The sequence below is a fragment of the Carassius auratus genome, chromosome 22, assembly GCF_003368295.1.
Source record: "Carassius auratus strain Wakin chromosome 22, ASM336829v1, whole genome shotgun sequence".
Taxonomy (NCBI): Eukaryota; Metazoa; Chordata; class Actinopteri; order Cypriniformes; family Cyprinidae; genus Carassius; species Carassius auratus.
In genome coordinates, this window is record NC_039264.1 from 27166747 (window position 1) to 27178485 (window position 11739).

An 11739-nucleotide genomic window follows, 5' to 3' on the forward strand; every position below is an offset into this window, starting at 1 on the left:
TTAATACAAGTACATTTTGTCTTACAGCAGTTGGCAGATTTTTAATTTGTTTTCAGGCATAAACAAGTTCAAAGTGAAAAGATCTGCCAGTGCAGTTCGACAAAACACACCAGATACAATCTATGAAGACAAGTTTTAATATCCCAAGCACCATTGCTTCCCAAGTATATTTATGAAATCCATGATGATTGATGATTCAAATCATAATGTCTAAGGAATCCATTTGGGACATGATACTCAATTCTAAGAAATAAATCACAATACCTACATCACAGAGACTACTTCATTATTAAGCAATGAAGAAGAACATCCACACATTGGTGTTGCCTAAACACTAGGGTGACAAAGCCCTTACCTAGAGTAATCCTACAGAATATAGGTTTCAAAGAACAGGTACATTTTTCACTTTCAAAAATAAGATCTGTCTGTCTGATGAATTCACTCATTCAAAATGGATGACCAGACAAAAACACATTGGCACTGAAGAACAATGATATCCAAAGTACGAATACTCACTTTGCTACCAACCAATATTTTATATCAAGACAGACATGTCACCATCGTATTGATGAAATAGAACTGTTTCGCTCTTGGTTTTAATAAAGATATTTTGCTGGACCAATTGTTCTGCAGCTCGCGTTATTACCAACTTAAGCAATTAAATTCATGCAATTCACAGAATGACCACAAATGACAACAATCAGCGCCATGCTCTGAATCTGCAAGGTAAAAAGTATCAGACTAGACTACTTTTAGGTTAAAGAAAAAAGGTGACCATTTATAGGGTTGTGCTTATAGACAATAATATTGTATATTGATGATAGGGCTGGGATAAACTATTATTTTTTAAACGATTAATCTAGCGATTATTTTTTCAATACATCGATAAATCTAACGATTATTTTTTCAGACCGATTCGATTTCGATTATCTCCCCATTAATTGACTACTAACAATTTATACAAGTTGATTTACATATCTGAATGGAAAAACATGAATTCCTTAACATTGCAATATATATTTATTGCTCTTAAAATTACAAAATAAAAGACTGACTAAGAATGCATTACTTTGCACTTGTATAGAGATAGCATTCAATAAAACCTTGAAGCCTTGAAAACACATAGCTTACTGAAACAAGCTTACTGAAAAAAAGTTCTTCTTTCAGATGAAAATAACAACAACTTGATGTCTAGCATTCAATAAAAAAGGTCACCAAAAATACTTGTTTAGAGCAATTGAAAGAATACAGTAACCAATGTAAACTTGAGGGCTTTAAGCTAATACAGAGATTGCTTTTCAAAAAAAAAAAAAAAATTAACCGTGTGAGCCAGTAGCCTGTCATGGAGAAAAAAAAAAATCTCCAAATGCTCCACATGAAACTTTGGCGTTCCGCCCTTTTTCTATCGTGTCTAATGATTTTGGTTAATATGAACGAGGTAGAGAGAGAGAGAGAGAGAGAGAGAGCAAGACAGCGCTCGTGTAGTTTGAAGACTGTGAGTGCGCGAGCGCGCGTGAAACTTTGGTGTTTCGCCCTTTTTCTATCGTGTTTCATGATTTTGATTAATATGCACAAGGGAGAGAGAGAGCAAGAAGCGCTTGTGATGTTTGAAGACTGTGAGTGTGCGCGCTCAGCCGGGGCTCTCTCTCGTACGCGCCCTGTCAGGCGCAGCAGTCATTCTATTCTACATCACTCATCGATCAAATAAGGCTTTGACAGCCGCCAAAAAAAAAAAGATCAATGCAGAAAAACCACTGGATTGGTTATATAACGTTGGACAGAATGTTGATCCGGCCATTGCGTATATTCAGCGCACATAAAGTAAACGTTTTGCAAACCTTTTTTAAAGAAATAATTTTTTTTTTTTTTTTTTTTTTACAAGGTTATGTGTTATATAACCAATCACACACAATTCTGTTGAACTTATGAATTCAATGGCTAATCAAAGGCATTCAGATGAGTCATCACTGAAACACCGGAGTATTGTTGTTCAGTGTGCACTCACTGACTGAATTCTGGTCTTTCGCAAATTCTTTCATCATAAACAAAGTGCATGCAATGTAAGTATAATAGATAGCTTCACTGCTTAGCGGTGTGTTCTAGGGCTGTGACGGTATCAGATTTTTACCACCGTGGTGCCTTAAAATAAATATTAAAATAAAAAAAAGCCTGGCCCTTGTCCGACAGCTTCTCATAATTACTGGCCCAAGTCCGACCTGAGTCTGAGTCTTTTCTCTCGCTCTCTTTCCCATTACACACAGCTGTTGTTCCAGCCATTAAAATAGCTCAGTTTTCTTTTGAAAGCAAAGTGGTTATATTTCTTTATAGAGTTAATTTAGAAATAGATGTTTAGAACATTTATTGTTTGTAAAAGGTTTTTAAGTAACGACCAAGCAGCCAGGAGAAGACATTGAGTTAATCATAGCCTCTGTTCTCAAATCATCACGACTTGCCTAAAATAAAATCATCAAGCATATCACAATTTGTGGCCGACTGATATGGGTTTTTTAGGGAGCTGATACCGATGCCGATATTAGGGAGTAAAAAAGATAAATACAGACATTCCTCATCACGGAAATAAGGCCCTACTTATGTAGCAAACTAGTATGATAAGCTCACTATGGGAGTTAAAGACGAGGACATTGTTGTTTATTTACTTGGCATTGAGTCTTTCGAAAAAGAGGACAACTTAGCGTTAAATCACGATTCAACAGACTCAAGCCCCCACTGGACTGCCATCTATTGGACTGCAGAAAGATACTAACAATTCTATCTGCTACGTTACTTACTGTACTGACAAACTGTGCCTGCACTGCAACAAGCCACAACAAAGCGACCATTGAAAAATCATTTGAACTTTGTGTCAGCGTGTCATAAATAGAACAGGGCCTCAGTTTACCACAGCCAGTGCAGAAAACTATTTGACGAACGGCGTGAGAAAATACAATAAAATTCTATTGTATTTTGTTGCGCTTTAGTCTCTAACGTAACTGAATCTGCTGTTAAAAATTAGCCATCTATTCATTATATCATCATGCCAAACTAAGAATTAGAATCACTGTAATGTGACGATCGAGTATAGGTGCAGGTGGGTGGCGGGCGGATAATTTGAAGCAGCGGACTTGTGTGAAGTTTGAGTTTATCTGTGTATCTCTACATCACTCTACAATGGAGTAATGGAGTACAATAGCAAACAATGAAGCAGACTCTGCTGGACAAACTAAGTAATTACACCATTCATTCAATCTGCATTATATGTTCTGAAAAAAAAAAAAGAAAAAAAGATTATATAAGCAGCATATTCGCCAATACCGATATATCGGTAACAGGCTCAAACTGGCTGATAATCTCTCTAATTTGTGCTCTAATCAAAATGTCTGTTTAAATGTTTAACTTAGATGTGAGCTATTAGATGTACCCTAGATCCATTCGTTTGTGCAGAAAGTAGAAACCAAGTGCGCATTGATGTACATGGAGGCGCCGGTGTGATCACTTGCAAACAACTTTTTGTGCTCATAAAAAGGTAAGCGTAATATATTATCCGGAACTATAAAGGGTCTATATTTATTTGTGTGCATTCACAATATCAACAAAACATTGTGCTTTTATAAAATAAAGAAAACAGAATGCGCTTTCTGAAGTCTCTGTGTTGAACAAGAGCGCTTCACAAAAATGAACTGAAATTCAACAAACTGCCTCACAGACATGATATAGGCTATCTATAGAAAAGCTTTCAATTATTACTTTACTTTATTGCTTTAAAACTAAATAATTCAAATTGAAAACAAAAAACTCTCTTGATGTAGGCCAAATCCAGATGCATTTTTCTCAAAATATATCCAATGAGAAATACCGTGTCAGGATTGACAACATCTTTGGAAAACGGACTCAGAAAATATTTTTATAAATAATTAAAATAATATCAAGAATCAGGAATAAGCTCATATAACATCGGCTGGCCTGTTTTCTTGCTTAACTCAGATTTTTTCCTGTAAAAACAACAAAAAACATTGGATTGTCAGTATGCAAATGTTTGCACCTGGTGCGAATTGAACCACTCACAAGTGTTCAGTCAGTGTTTGCAAAAGTGTCTTGTTTAACCACTTCAATTTTCAAAGGTTTATGTAAATTGTGTTTCTGACATGTTTTGACAAGATCGAAAAACATTTTGGATCTTGTTTACACTTGTTTAGCCCCATTCAACAAATGAATGTTAATACTAGGTGTTAACCATCAATGAAGTACACTAGCTAAAAAACTCAAGTCGTTTGCACCCACTCCATTCAATTTTCAAATGTAAATGAAGCTCAAAACTGAAAAACTGGTGAAAAATCAGATTGCAAGATAGCTTAATATGCATCCTTTGTTATCTTAGCGTACTGAATGTTTTAAAGTATAGTAGACTACCTATCACTTTAAAATGTAATTTCCCCAAACTAAATGCACATATTGAACAGACATATAGGCTAGAAGTATTGGGGAAGAGAATGAATCAATAACAAGAAATTACTGGTCAGTGAGGTTTGTCAATTTGCAAAAATTCATACTGTACTCTGTCATCAAACAGAATGTTCATCCTGGGTGGGAATAGTTCCTTTGTAATGCATTGTTCCTATTCAAAATTTTGTTTGTGGTGAAAACAGGGCTACTGAACTCCAGTCCTGGAGTGCCAAACACACCTGAAAAAAAACTCAAGTCTTCGTGATTAGCTGAACATAAGAGGCAGCTATGTAAGCTAGTTGATGCATCTTGCTTTTCCATCAATACTACTAGGGATACTACAGCGCTAACAATCTTTTTACTGTCATCATCCTCGAAATTGATGAGCAAGTTGAAAAAAAAAATTATCGTACCTTTTGTAAAGAGTTTTTTTTTTAAATATATATATATAAAAAAAATCGCCACATAAACAACCATCTACATTGCGAGTAAATCACTTGCATATGCGAATAAATCTTTACCTGGGTGACTAAATGATGTCTAATATTAGCCAATAAATTATCAGATTTTACTCACCAGTGTGAGTTTGAGGCTAAAGCCGCGTTTCCACCGCAGGAACTTTACCAGGAACTAGGGACTTGGTCCGGTACTTGGTGTGTTTCCACAGCAGGAACCAGGAACTAAATAAAAGTTCCGGGTAAAAAAATGCCCCCCAGAAAGTCCCTGCTGGCGAGGTGGTACTTTTTTTAAAGTTCAGGAACTTTCGGGGGCGGGACTTTGGCGCTAAACATTCTGATTGGTTGAGTTCACGCAGCATTGGTTGAGTTCAACCACCATTTATTCGGATCAACATTTTCAAAATATTACTGTTATTGTGTCATGAAATGTAATTTTAAAAGTATTTCAGGCGAGAATGTAGTTGTTTAAAACTCAAATCTGTTGTTTATTTATAAAGACAGCGCCTATTTAAAAATGTGTTATGCCGATCTCTGCGACGGCGAGCTCCACACGATCAGCGAGAGCTCAGTGATCATCTATCCGCCCAGAGGCAGCCTCACCTTGGATAGACCTTCTGATATGTGCCGCTGGCTCTGATGTGTCTTTAGTGGTTAAACATAACATATAATTCAGCTGCGGGGTAAATCTAACAGGTTTTCTTTGGTCTGTATTCAATTTATCTATATGTTAAAATGAAAATAAAAAAGGCAAGTCTATATAATATTTCGTTTCATTGTAATGGCTGTATATAACGTTACACATATCCCTGAACTAAGTACATTTCTGCAGCTGTTATTATGTTTAAATGAAAACGAAAGGAGGCAGTGGTATTTTATATCCTATTTCGTTTTATTGTAAATGTACTGAGGGGAAAATTGCAGTAGCCAAAGCGATCTGAGTTCACGCAGCATTGGTTGAGTTCAACCACCATTTATTTGGATCATTTTCAAATATTACTGTTATTGTGTCATGAAATGTAATTTTAAAAGTATTTCAGGCGAGAATGTAGTTGTTTAAAACTCAAATCTATGGTTTATTTATAAAGACCGTGCCTATTTAAAAAATGTGTTTCGCCGATCTCTGCGACGGTGAGCTCCACTCGATCAGCGAGAGCTCAGTCCTCATGTATCCGCCGAGATGCAGCCTCAAATCGGCTAGACCTTCTGATATGTGCCGCTGGCTCTGATGTGTCTTTAGTGGTTAAACATAACATATAATTCAGCTGCGGGGTAAATCTAACAGGTTTTCTTTGGTCTGTATTCAATTTATCTATATGTTAAAATGAAAATAAAAAAAGGCAAATTTATATAATATTTCGTTTCATTGTAATGGCCTGCATATACACATTTCCCTGAACTAAGTACATTTCTGCAGCTGTTATTATGCTTAAATGAAAACCAAAGGAGGCAGTGGTATTTTATATCCTATTTCGTTTTATTGTAAATAGGAAAATTGCAGTAGCCAAGACGAGCTGACTGAAGTTATCAAGTACGCTGCTGTTTATAGATTTACCGGACTTGCGTCGTCGCGGACATCACACTCCCCAGTCGAATGCACAAAGTCTGAACTAACTACCGAGGATGCACGTCCAAAATCAGCGTACTTTAAAAAAAAAAACAAATCAGCAGTACTTTGTATTGAGAAACGCGCGCAGACCTACGTCACCAGTCTATTTGCCTAATCTTCCCGGTACTTTACACCGCGGTGGAAACGCAGAAAGCAACAGGTCTGGGGGAAAAAAGTTCCTGGGAAAAAAAGTTCCTGGTAAAAATGTTCCGGGTAATTTCGGTGGAAACGCGGTATTTGTGAAAGTTTTAGCACCGATATATTTTCACTCGCCAAACACTGAGCGCTTCAGAGTTTCACTCTGCGTCAGGCGATCTGCTATATTTTTCAGTTCATCTGAATGGATGTGCAACACGCCTGTATTTGATGTACCATAAACTCTAGTGTAAAGTCGCAAGACTCACCATTGTGTTGTCTCACACACACACACACACACACACACACAGAGAGAATTGACACGCTACATGTAAACGATATAGCCGGTTGTATTTTCCTGTATAAATAATGGCATTCCTTTGGATTTCTTCACATTAATTAAGAACTGCCGGTTTCTCTGGTAGTGGGCAGAGCTAATGCACAACGGCAATCTCTACACACAAGTCTACACACACAGCAGTGAACACACACACCCGGAGAAGTGGGCAGCCATTTATGCGGCGGCTACCGGGAAGCAGTTGGGGGTTCGGTGCCTTGCTCAAAGGGCACCTCAGTCGTGGTATTGCCAAGACTTGAACCAAACTCTCGAACCATTAGGCCACAGCTTATACCTGAAAGTACCATTAGGTGCTTTCATATACATTAGGTACTTTTGATCTCTGAAAGTACAATCAGGTACTTTCAGATATTTAAGAAATACATTTTATAAACTGCAAACTATATTATATACTGTATATTATATGGCAGTCTGTTGAGTAAACAAAAAAATTACCAGCCAATGGAGATTCAACTGCCAAGGGTGTCCGTAGAGGGTTGTAAACACAACAGCACCTTTTAAGTGTTCAACAGAACTCACAATTTTTTTGGCCAAACATTAAAGAGGTCACATGATGTTGCTAAAAAGAATATTATTTTGTGTATTTGGTGTAATGAAATGGGTTTATGCAAAGTTTAAAAAAAAAACATTTTCCACAATGTACATTGTTTCTCCTCTATGCCACGCCTTTCTGAAAAGAATAGATTTTTACAAAGCTCATTGGTCTGAAAAGCGAGGTGTGCTCTGATTGGCCAGCTATCCAGTGCATTGTGATTGGCCGAACACCTCATGCGTGTGATGAAAATGTTATGCCCCTTACTATACTGTGATGTTATGTGTCCCTGAGAATGCCGCTCCACCTGAACCAGTGTTGACAAGTCCGCAGTAGTTTTTCCATGTCCGCTGGTCAAAGCGACTCCAATCTCGATAACATTATATTTAGCCCCTAAAATGCGAATGTTACCAAGGCAACCCTGCCAAAAAAACGTGTATTTTAACCCAGGGACACAATTTTTTATCGGGGAACCTCCTGGAAACGTGATTGGCTAGTTTTGGACTAGTTTTGAGAAGAAACTGGGCAGGATTTGTTGTGAAAACCTGGCAACTCTGATCTTAAAGGGGGGGTGAAATGCTATTTCATGCATACTGAGTTTTTTACACTGTTAAAGAGTTGGATTCCCATGCTAAACATGGACAAAGTTTCAAAAATTAAGTTGTACGTTTGAAGGAGTATTTTTGTTCCCAAAATACTCCTTCCGGTTTGTCACAAGTTTCGGAAAGTTTTTTTCGAGTATGGCTCTGTGTGACGTTAAATGGAGCGGAATTTCCTTATATGGCTCCTAAGGGCACTTCTGCCGGAAGAGCGTGCGCTCCCGTATAGCAGAGCAATGAGAGCACAACAGACTTCACTGATCAGAGCGAGAGCATCGCGAAATGTCACAAAAGGACTGTGTTTTGGTTGCCAGGGCAAGACAAACCTGCACAGATTACCAAAAAAAAACAGCATTAAGGGACCAGTGGATGGAGTTTATTTTTACAGAGCATCAACGGAGTTGTGCAAGTGTTTTTGTTTGTTCCCTGCATTTCGAAGATGCTTGTTTTACAAACAAGGCCCAGTGTGACGACGGATTTGCGTATCGTTTATTTCTTAAGGATGATGCAATCCCAACGAAAAAGGGTCACGATCGTGTGTTGGAACCGCAGGCGGTGAGTAAAACTGCTTAAAATATCTCTGCCTCCTTGTTAGTGCGTCCCCTCCCATGCCGGAGACCCGGGTTCGAGCCCCGCTCGGAGCGAGTCGTTGCTGCTGCTGCTGCTCTCGTTCACTTTCAGCCTCGGGATCGGATTCTGGATCATAAATAAACGGCTGAATCTGACTGTTAGCCATGGTTTGTTTTGGATGATGGTTTTTCCCTCAAGGTAATGTCACAGCTTCCAAACGCTCTCAACGCAAAAGCCTACTGGCGCTCGTGATTCTTTAGCTCCGCCCACACGTCACGCCTCCAGTCGGTCGTGTTTTTCTGGGAAAAATCGGTACAGACTATCTTTCTCTTATGAATATAATAAAACTAAAGACTTTTTGGAGTTATGAAGGATGCAGTACTACTCTATAGGTACTCAAGATTAACAGGATATTGAGTGAAAACGAGCATTTCACCCCCCCTTTAACACACATGCTGGGAGATACACTACTAATGACAGGAGTGCCTTTACTGAGGAGATGCACATGAAAATTGCATTCTATTTTTTGCACAGCCCTAATCCTCACACACGGACAAGTGTGACATTATATACCTCTGTAAATAAATGCATTTCAAATCCATGTCTTTGCACTTTGCACTTGCAAATTCATGCACTTTGAATAGAACATATACATTCGCTTCGAACTGGAATCATGGTGGAAATCCGGTGATGTCCACTTCTCAGGGCACTTACGTTCGAATAGAACAAATGTCTGAAGCGATAAGAGGAACGTACAAAATGTGCAGAGCAGTGCGGGGCAAGTACTGGAATTGAGAACCACCGACTTAACTAAACTGTCTTTTTATGTGTTGCATTGCTTTGCACCTTGCCGTACTGTGTAGACCTAAAACCATGTCTGCATTTGTGATCGTAGAAACGACAAACAACAAGGGCTATTCTAAAGGGGCTCAAAACTTGCATTTGAATCATCAGTGCCAAATCTTTTAAATATGTAAATGTACTTACAGACTGTGAGTCAGAACAGCCGGCAATGTAGTCTACTCTCCCAAGATCAGGAGAACAGTACTCCATAAAATGCACTGCATTTGAATATTTGTGTTGAACAGTGTTGTAAATTAGGGCTGTGACTGTTGCTATGACAACTGCGGTTGTCAACCGCCACCAGCAGTAGTGTAAGCTTTATAGCAGGCATAATATGAAGTTTGCGTTTTTAGGTTGCGTATTTACTGACGGAAGTGCTAAAATAAACACGAGCTGATGGGTTAAATCGGGTGTGTTAGAGGAGTCAGCCAGTCATGGGTTTCAGAGATGTATATAAATATGCACATAGTTTATTTTGCGGTCTGATAAGAAAGGATACGCACAAGGGTAGCGCAACAGCGCCTTTAAGCATGTAATTGAAGACCACGCACTGCAAGCACAGGAGCGATTCCACACTCGCTTGACTGGCGCCTAGCACTGAAGTGAAGTGCGCGTCTGAAATGTCTCATTCTGCGACTAAATAAATTAACTTCTTGTCAAGAGAAATTGACAGAAGCACCAGTTGTGAGTGGGGTGTATACAGAATATGCAGAATCTGGAAAAAAATGAATCGCCTGCATTGACGTGCTAATTTTGACACCACTAATATATTTAATATATTCATACATTTTTTAATATATATTTATACATACATATATATATATCTCAACCACCGGCGGTTTACACCCTACTGTAAATACAACTTAACCACCTGATTTCTAGTTGTGAACTCTTTTAGAATATCAAATAAAGTAATTTCGTTTTCACAAGGAAACGCACAGTGTCTCCACAACATGGCGGCAGCAACAGCAAGAATAAAAGTTCATTCAATCATTTTAGTGTGTGTTATCATCTGTAAATTCTAGAAAATGTAGCTAGTTTTCAGAAAATAATCAGATGTTAAGAGATGTTTACACTCAATGCACTGCAGCATTATAAAAACTGGAGTGCAACAAAAGGTGAGTTGAAAGGCTTTTTATATTTGTGATTTAACGGAAGTAGTGACAGATTTTTTTTATAAAGTAACAGACATTTGAACAAATTATTTTCCAAAAAGAAAAAATTATTTTTGGCTAGGGATAGTTCTATCTATTGTTGACTGGATGAAAGCAGGTGTGAATCAGTTCGCAGTCAATTGTAAGAAAGGGGTGTGGTTTAAGTACACCAAACGATTTGAAGAAGTTTCATTAGTCTATTCCATTGGAATTTTTTTTTTAAATAAAAAACGAAGCAAAAAACAAAAACAAACATTAATTGTTCACCATAAAGATTCATTTAATTTAGAAAATATATAATTTTGTAAACTTCAGCTTCATTTAAATTTCTTGCCGACTTTAACTGACATTCTGTTATATGTCAACATTATACATTTTACCCAACCTCCAAATTCATTAGATCAGTCCTTTGTCTTAAAAATGACACTGGGCTGCCATGTTGCTTTTCAAAACATCCAGCATATTGTGGTGCGAAATGCTTTGTAAAGGCGAAAAACGAATATTTGCGGCATAAAAGTATAAAATTATAAAATATAACACTTCGTGAATAGACTCCTAAAACCCTTTAATCGCTGGTTTCCGCGATGTTTTACAGATTAGATAAAGCAAATTTTTTATTTAAAAAAAATTATCAGATAGTTATTCCAAATAAGAATGCAGCGCTAAATTTTTTGGCAATTGGATATTGCTATGAGTGATCACTAATTAAGCTAATTGCATCGAAACACAAAATTATTGTAAATTTGTAGTTCGTTATTCAAATCTGTAAATAAGTAATTTCCCTACATAAATAAAAAAAATCTGGCAAATTATAATAATTTTACACCTTTAAACTGAAAAATAGGCATGCCTTTTGTTTCAAGGTTGTTGTTGTTGTTGTTGTTTTGTAATGAAATCTATACTTTAAATCTATGTCTGTGTTTAAATTCACAACACACACTTGAATACAGACACCTTTTTCTGGCAACGTTAGCTAGATCGCGCAGCGCCCTGAACTGCGATACTTCACGAGGTTTGACGTAGTCGAGCGCATACGAAAATACA